The sequence below is a fragment of the Callorhinus ursinus genome, unplaced genomic scaffold (genome assembly GCF_003265705.2).
Source record: "Callorhinus ursinus isolate GAN/ISIS: 27379988/994484 unplaced genomic scaffold, GSC_fseal_2.0 scaffold5, whole genome shotgun sequence".
NCBI classification, from domain to species: domain Eukaryota; kingdom Metazoa; phylum Chordata; class Mammalia; order Carnivora; family Otariidae; genus Callorhinus; species Callorhinus ursinus.
Genome location: NW_027397067.1, coordinates 4,269,855 through 4,279,394, shown reverse-complemented (window position 1 = coordinate 4,279,394; position 9,540 = coordinate 4,269,855). Strand labels below are relative to the sequence as shown.

General features: G+C 36.7%; 1 pseudogene; it reads right to left on the bottom strand.

The window, feature by feature from the left end:
* Positions 1-6,346: 6,346 nt before the first annotated feature.
* Positions 6,347-6,445, bottom strand: LOC112823731 (U6 spliceosomal RNA; annotated as a pseudogene).
* Between the last annotated feature and the right edge of the window lie 3,095 nt (positions 6,446-9,540).

The window sequence follows — 9,540 nt, the reverse complement described above, 5'->3', positions numbered from 1 at the left end:
AATATGTATTATTATTTTATATGTTAAATCCTATATATGTCATAAGCTCAACAATACATTGTTATAATTATTACTTTATATAATCTTATGTCTTTTAGGAAGCTGAGAGAAGAAAGGGTAGCAAGTATATATTTAATAGCTTTTCTCATATTAGCCTTCTTAGTTTTATTCCTGTTTCTATTCATTCTTTCTGTGGCCTCAAGTTACTATTGGAACTATTTCCTTAGCCCTGTAGATCTTTGCTCCCACCCTAGTCCCTGGTGCTGTTTTGGCAAATACTTTACATTTTTATAAGTTATAGGCTTAACAGTATAATTACGTACATATTGTTTTATGTAATTGTTTTTAAAGTCACTTAAGAGAACAAAAGCAAGGAAATATGCACTCATACTGTCCTTTAAAATTACAAAATTACCTTCACTGGTGCTCTTTTTCTTCATGTAGTTTCCAGTTACTGTCTGGGTTACTTGCTTTCAGCCTGAAGAACTCCTTTTAGTATTTCTTGAAAGCTGGTTTTTCTTGCAACAATTTTTTTTAATTTTTATTATTTGGAAATGTCTTCATTTTACTTTTATTTATTTATTTATTTTAAAGATTTTATTTATTTAATCGCCAGAGAGAGACACAGTGAGAGAGGAAACACAAGCAGGAGGAGTGGGAGAGGGAGAGGGAGAAGCAGGCTTCCCGCGGAGCAGGAAGCCCAATGCGGGGCTCGATCCCAGGACTCCGGGATCATGACCTGAGCCGAAGGCAGACGCTTAACGACTGAGCCACCCAGGTGCATTTTACTTTTATTTTTAAGATATAGCTTGCTGAATATAGGATTTGCCATGGGCTTAATTGTGTCCCCTCAACATGTAAATGTTAAAGCCCTAACTTCCAATGTGACTATTTCTGGAGATTAAGTCTTTAAGAGGTAATTAAGGTTAAATTAGGTCATAAAGTGGGACCTTAATTCCATAGGACTTCTGACCTTGTAAGAAGAAGAAGAATTCTCCCTTGTGTTTGTTTTTTTCTCTTTTCATACATGCAATGAGGAAAATATATGTGAAAACCTATTGAGAAGGGGACCATCTACAAGCCATAAAGTGAACCTGCCCCAGAAACTGAATCTGCCAGAACTTGATCTGTCACTTCTGGTCTCTAGAACTGTGAGAAAGTAAATCTCTGTTGTTTAAGCCACTCAGTCTGCTGTAAATTGTTATGGAAGTCCTAAAAGACATACAGACTTCTTGGCTCCAGGTTTTGTTTTGTTTTTTTCTTTTCCTTTTTTTCCTTTGAGTACTTTGAATATGTTATCCCACTGTTGTCTCCATCCGTTATTTATGATAAACCATAAACTCTTAGTGTTTTTGAAGCTTCATTCTAAGTGATGACTTATTTTTCCTTTTGCTGCTTTTAAGATATTCTCCGTGTCATTGGATTTCATTATTTTTATTATGATACAAGTTTGGGATCTTTTTGTCTTTCTCCTACTTGGAGGTTTTCAAGCTTCTTCGATGTGTAGATTAAAGTTTTTCGTCAAATCTGGGAACTTTTTAACCATTATTTCTTGGAGTGTTTCCTTAGCTCCTTTCTCTTGCCTCTTTTCTGGCACTCCCATTCATGTATGTTGCTATGTTGGTATGATTCATGGGGCCCCACATTTTGCTGAGGTTGCTTATTTTTATCCCTTCTTTTTTAATCTCTATTCAGATTTCATAATTTCTGTCAATCTATCTTCAAGTTTGCTAATGTTTAGTTTTTCCAGTTTAAATCTACTATTGAGTCCCTTAGTGAATTTTAATTTCAGTTAGTGTAGATTTTCCATTTGGAGATATGCATGTCTATATGTTTCTATCTCTCTATTGATATTCTCTATTTGCTGAGCCATTATCCTCACACTTTCCTTTCTTTTTTAGGCATGCTTTCTTTTAGTTCTTTGAACATATTTATAATGGCTACTCTGAAGTGTTTGTCTATTTCTAGTAGATCTCATGGGCAGTTTCTGTTGCCTTCTTTTCCCCTCATGTATGTGTTATACTTCCCCATTTTTATTCATGTCTCATAATATTTTGTAAGGGATTGGACTTTTTAGATAATATATTGTAGCAATTCTGAGTACTGTTCTCCACTCCCCCCCACCCAAGGCTTGTTATTGTTCATTGTTTACTTGTTCAGTCACTTGATTGCTTGCTTTAATAAAGTCTGATTCGGGATGCCTGGGTGGCTCAGTCGGTTAAGTGGTTGCCTTCAGCTGAGGTCATAATCCCAGGGTCCTGGGATAGAGTCCCATGTCAGGCTCCCTGCTCAGCGGGGAGTTTGCTTGTCTCTCTCCCTTCCTCCCCTCCCTCTCCCTGCTCATGCTCTCTCTCTGTTTCACATGCTTTCTTTCTCTCTCTCAAATAAACAAATAACATCTTAAAAAATTAAAAAGCACATTTAATATTAAAAATAAATAAACAAATAAATAAATCAATAAATAGTAAGTAAGTCTGATTCTTCCTTGCTGTGTGAAGTCTCTGATGTTGTTACTTGGAAGGTGCAGCTTTGGGAATGCACAGTTAACTTGAGATGATAGTGTTATTTGTAGGGTTTTCTTTGCCTATTTTCCTCAACACACCCAACTATTAAGCTCCATTCATTCTGCAGGATTATTACTCTGTTATTTTCAGTAATGCCCCGGGATATTTTGTTTCACAAAACGAATGAACTAAACTGGGTTCACTTTTTGAGGCCAGTGTTTAAGATTTGTTCTGACCTCAGGAGGGCTCTCCTTCCACTTCTTTTTCTTTGATTCTCTGTGGTAAACTAGCTCGTTTTGGGGTTACCTTATATCTCTAGTTATCTACTAGTTTCTTCCTAAATTGCTTTTCACTACAATCTCTAATAATGTTTGAAATCATCTTAAGCTTGAACTTACAAATATTCTGTTGCAAATGAAATTGGTTCTTTTGGCAGAATCTCTGGCCTGCCTCCGCCTGGGCAAAATCTTTGAGCCACGGCTCTAGAACTGGCAGTGGGGACAGTGGCAGGTTTCTCTCTGATTGAAAACCATGCTGTTGAGCTAGGTACTCAGCAGAGTGTGCTTGGGGATCTGCAAACCTTTACAAATTAACTTGTGCTAGGGTTATCGGGGCCTTTCTCAATATGCTACACCCAAAGTGGAGCCTGCATCCAATGAGTAGGAGGTAGGCAGAAAAGGGAGCCCTTACCTCTCAGCTCCACTCACCTGGAATTTAACCTCTGCAACAAATTATGGGGGCAGAATGAGAATTGCTGTTGTCATGTGCCTCCTGGGAAGATATTGTAGCCTTCTGACCTAGAGATCAGGGAAGAAGGAGCCCTGTGTTCTCAGCTATGTTCATCTGCAGTGGACTTTCTGTCATGTTGGGCTGGAAGTTGTCAGGGATCATATCATGATTTAGATGCCATAGACTCTCCCTTCTTCTACTGAGCTTTAGGAAATTTTCTTGAATAAATGTCTCTTCATTTGTTGTATGATCTTAGAACCACTTCTACAGATTCTAAGTGGTTGTTTTCTAAAATACTTCTCGGGGCACCTTGGTGGTTCAGTCATTAAGAGTCTGCCTTTGGCTCAGGTCATGATCCCAGGGTCCTGGGATCCAGCCCACATCGGGCTCCCTGCTCCACAGGAAGCCTGCTTCCCTCTCCTACTCCCCCTGCTTGTGTTCCCTCTCTCACTGTGTCTCTGTCAAATAAATAAATAAAATCTTTAAAAGCAAATACTTCTCAACAGTATCACTGGGAGCATGTCTGCAGAATATCTCATGTTGCCATGCAGGGAGTCCAGATCCTGAATTTGGGAGGTTTTTTTTTTTTTTTTTCTCTTTTTCCTTTTCTTTGCCAATCAATATAATCCAATAGTTTTCTTCTTTTAGTTTTGACATAGTTTATCCTATTGGTTAGGTTTTGGATGTTGAGCCAGCCTTAAATATCTTAAATAAATCCACTTGTTTATTCTTTGTTGACACTGTATACATTGTATAAGTCTTTTTACATATTGTTGAATTCAATTTGATAATATTTTGTGTAGAATTTTTGCACCTATGTTCATAACAGGTATTGGTCTGTTATTCTTCTTATTGTAATGGCTTTCTACGGTTTTGGTAATAGAGTAATGCATGCCTCATAAAATACATTAGAAAGTAACGCTCTGCTTCCCCCCACTCCTCGGGAAGGATCACATAGAATTTGGCATTATTTCTTCTTTAAATACTTGGTAAAATTCACCAGTGAAACTTAGGCTGTGTTGCTTTCTTTTGGGGAGATCATTAATATTGATCTAGTTACTATATAATTGATATAGGCCTATTCAAATTATTGATTTTTGTGTAAATTTTCATAGTTTTGTCTTATAGGGATTAATAAAGTTCATCTAAGTTATCAAATTTGTGGGAATAGACATTCATATTATTATTTTTCTTTTATTGTCTATGAGGCCATAGTGATGAACCTTCTTTCTAACATTGGTAATATGTCTCCCCGCCCCCCCTTGGACAGCCTAAGTACTTACCAATTTTATTGATCTTTCCAAAGAAGAAGCCTTTAGTTTTGTTGCTTTTGTTTCCCTGTTTTCAATTTATTTGTTTTTGGGATTTTTTTTATTATTATTATATTTCCTTCTACTGTTTTATACTTAAAATCTTCTTCTTTCTCTAGTTTCCTAAGGTGGAAGCCCAAGTTACTGATTTTAGATCTTTCTTTTTTTCTTATACATGCTCTTATCGCTATAAATTTCTCTCTGAGTACTATTTTTGCTGCATCCCACAAATTTTGATAAGCTGTTTTTTCCACTTTCATTTGGGTATATTTTTAAATTTCCCCTCAAACTTCCTCTTGATGCATATATTATTTAGAATTATGTTTACTAGCTGTCTTTTTCACTGATTTCTAGTTTATTTAATTGCATTACTATGTGAAGTCATACCTCGTATGATTTGCAGTTTTTGTGATTTGTTAGGGTTTTTTGGGAGCCAAGAATGTGGATGTTACATGTGAGTATGAAAAGAATGTGTATTCTATTGTCGGGGGAAATATTCTACCCATGTCAATTAGATCAATTTGATTGATAATATTCTTAAATCAACTATACCTTAGTGATTTTTTTGCCTGCTTGATCTATCAGGCTTTAAACACTTCCCTCTTCCCTTCTGGGAAACCTGATAAGAAAGCCTGGATGCTTTCTCATTTGTCATCTTGGGAGATTAAACCACGCAAGCTCCTGACCATGTGTAGGACCCTCCCACCCTGACACACACCCTAAACACAATGAAAATTCCGAGTCAGCCTCCTTTCCTTCCTCTCACAAGAAATTTTTGAAATCTGCTTAGGAGACTCTTCCCAAATAGCTCCATATGTAAGTAATAAATCTTTCCACTAGCCGATTAGAAGCCACTAAGCATTGTATGTGGCATGGGTCCTTCTTTCTGGCAAACTTGTGCTTGAGTTTTGCTGCACTGAGCTATATTTATTGAGTTTTATAGAAACTTTATTATATATTTATCTGACCTAAGTCAGAATTTTCAACATTTGGTTTTGGAAGGAGAGTCATACATGTTTGGGGCCCTCTCTAGTGGCCCTGGGTTATGCATCTCAACATGGAAATGTCTGTGCATTTAGAATAAAACTGGTTGACAATAGGTTTAGGGGAAAGAGTCTCACCTCTTACCAATTCATTGTGTGTCTCAGCCACATTTTGACCTCTGTTCTGTAAAGTGCTCAAAGGCTGGTACTCTATGCAAGATATGGGCACATCAGTTGGTCACTCATGAAACAGCGCCACTAATGAATTTTAAAAAAGAGAAAGAAAAAAATGCAGTCATTTTCTGGAATGCTGAAGTCTATACATCTAAGAGCACAGGGCTCACTAGGAGTCATAAATATACTTCTTCAGCTGCTGCTGTCTAAGCTTCTGTTACAACAAAGATCTTGATCCTCAAGATTATAGAGAAAAGCACTCATGCCACCCCCATGGCACACTGAAGTAGTTAATTCAAAACTTCAATCCCGTGACCATGTGGAGGCTACAAACCCTGGAGATGGTAATTTGAGGCTCTCTGGAGGAACAAGTTCCTGCATATGAGCAAGGGAGAGAGAAATTTGTCTGAAATATATCCAACAACAACAACAATTTAAAAACAGAAAAGAAGGATAAAATAACAATAGAAACCTGGGTATAGAAAACTGAAACAGAGGTCCACAATTTACCCAATCCAAAATTTACTAAATTATTTTACATAACAAAAGATAAAATTTACTAAAATGATTTATGTAACAAAAAATAAAAGGCTACTGATTGACTTTTGTGTCTCAACAACTTTGTGTTGTTGTTTTTTTTTTTTTTTTAAATATGGAATGCTTCACAAATTTGCTTTCATCCTTGCACAGGGGACATGCTAATCTCTGTATCTATCGGATTTTAGTATGTGCTGCCAAAGCGAGCACTCAACAACTTTGGATCTGAATTAACCTTAATATCTGTCAAAATGTACCCACTGGCAAATCTTCATGGTTTTAATCTTCACAGTCTGAGGGTCAAATTAGAGATATACCTGGGGATTCTAAATATTAAGCAAGGTACTTCTTATACTCTTAAAAGACTTACAAAATATAAAGCAGAGTACAAATAGATGTGCCTCTGCTTGACCATCAGAACTATTATCGTGCCTAAATTCTGCACTACTGTAGAACCCAGTACACTGAAACTCCTCAGAGTAGGCATTATTGTTATGCAATGAGTAGTAAGTTAAAATTAAATTGGTCTTTGGAATTTTCAAGTCGTCTTGATAAAATAGGACCTCAGAGATCTTCCCCCAGTTAATATGTTATGGCCTAGTGTAAATTAAAATAGATTTCAAGCATTAAAACCCCACTATTCAAGACTTTTTTTTTTAAGTTAATTATCTTCACTGCTTCTTCACTCAGTCCAATTTGGCCTGTTCTTAAACTTAGAAAGAAAAAGTAGCTCTTCATAGTAGACTATTGCAATAATGCTGTGGCTCACACTGAAGCCCTCATATACAATATCATTGAAATTACTGACTCTATCTAATCAGCAACCAATAAAATTTCTGTTATAGATTTGGCTAATATGTTCTGCTCAGTGTTCTTTCAACAGCCCCTCAGCTGAAGTTTTCTTTCAACTTTGTGTGCCCATGGGGTACCTCAAAGCCTTGACACCATGCAATCTTTGCAAGCAAGAGCTTAACTTCACTCAACTTTGTCCAAGAGCACAGGAACGACATCACACTCATTATATCCTCTTTCAGGGAGATTAATTTGATACACTCATTCAGGACATAGAATCACTCACAGAGGAACTCACAAAAAAACATGGATATATAAAAACATGGATATATATTAAGCTTTACAAATTTTGTTAAATCTGTAGACATTATTTGGTAAATCAAGGATTGCACCATATTTGCCATGATTGAGAAATAGCCATTGATTCTGTCAGTGTCCACAACATTAAAACAAGTCCAACAACTTTTCCACTGTTTCAGCTTCTGAAGACAACCTTCCTTCACTTCCAAATTTTACTTAAGTCCTTATATGTTTTTACTTGCAAATAAACTTTCCTTGACTGGTTACTCTACAGCAAAAGGCTCTAGGATCTGTCAAAATTGCAATACAACAGTCATTCCCACTAATGCCTCCTCCTCAAAAAGAGGCTCCTTCATTGAGGAGGCTTTAGCAACCTCCTCTCTGGAACACCCATGATAGCCGTAAGTTGACTATGAGCTTTCGATGCAAGAAACTGCTTGTGTCATTAGTGTGGAGTTGCTGGTAACAAATTGCTCTTCTCAAAATAGAGGCTTTCACAGGCCCAGAGGCAGTAACCCTCTGTACGCAGCTGCCTATTTTGCCTTTAGTCATCAAAGGAGCATGCCGATAGGTCAGAATGCCTGCCAAGGCCTGCTTTTGAAGGATGGAGCCAAACTTGGGCCCTATATCCACCTATAGGTGGGGGTTGTCTTCCCTGTCCTCAGTACCTTGCCATACACCACATTCTAGAATGTAGTCACCTCTTTTCCAGACTCCTTGGCTACCTGGCAAGTCCCCTGAGGTCAACTGAATGAACAGCAATGGGAGTTCATATACTTTATGGATGGCTGCATAAGCACTACTTGCATAATTTTATAGATTCCTGGGCCAGTACTAATGTTCTAGATATCTGGTCTGACCAATGGCAGCATTAACTGGTCACACCATTTGGGGTAAAGAGCTCTGGGAATCTCTTACCTAACAGACAACTAAAATATAAATCAATGTATTAAATAGTTATCTACATATACTAAAGTCACAGTACAAGGCCTCATCAAGACTCTCCATATGGCCCTCAGAATTCCAGACATCAGTGATAGTGACCAAAGCACTAACTTCTCAAAATACATAATGCTGAACTTGAACAAGATATTCAATGTAATTTTCACCTCTTTTACCATATTTATGCTATAGACCTTATACTCTTACCTTTGTTCTCTGTAGGTTAGGTGATTTTCTTCCCTTTTCTTCTTTCAAGGTCATCTTTTTCTTTGGTTTTCTGCAGTTTGAATATAATTCACTTAGGTCTAGATTTTTGTTGTTTTAAATTTGGTATTTCTACTGTTCAGTGTTCCCTGATTTTCTTGGGTCTATGGTTTTGTACCTCTCATTAATTTGGAAACTTCTCTTTTATTATTACTTTATCACATACTTTGCTCTATTTACTTTTCTTCTTTTTTTCTGGTGTTCCCATTATGTAATTATAAAATTGTGACAAATTTCTTAGATGTTCTTTTTTTTTTTCTTTTTTAAAAATTTGTTTCTCAGTTTGGGAATTTTCTATTAACCTATTTTCAAGCTTACTGCTTCTTTCCTTGGTCTTGTCCAGTTGAGTGATGAGACCATCAAAGGCAATCTTAATTTCAGTTAGTGGCTTTGATTTCAAGGATTGCTTTTTGATTATTTTTTTGAGTTGCCTTGTATTTGTTGTTTTTATCCATTTTTAAATGTTGTCTACTTTTCCTCATATAGCCTTTAAGGTATTATTCTAGTTATTTAAAATCTGCTGCTTGACAATTCCATCATCTATGACATATTCAATCTGTTTCTAAATTTATCTCTTTATACATTGATTTTCTTGCTATTTGGCATATCGTGTTGGGTAACTGGGATTGAGTTAAACAGTTCTTTAGTGTGAGGATTTATGATAATACATCTAGAATTTGGGCTGTTTAATGTTTGCTGTAGGTATAGGTGTCAGAGACTTCAAATTCTTCTATTCTCCTCATTAATTTCCCTTCTTGATTTTAAGGTCCCTATGTACCTGTTATCTGCTCTTAAGCTCCTTCAGGTGGATCCCAATTGGTATGGTGGTAAGGTGTCTGGGAGGGGAAGTATTCTATAACCTTATAGTGGGCCTGTGTCTATGGACTGTGACCTTCACAGGTGTTTCTTCAATGGTAAAGGGTTTTTTGTTTGTTTGTTTGTTTTACCTTTTTTTAGTAATATAGAAAGGCTAGAGGAAGCTGAAGTGGGAGGCAGGCCTTTTCC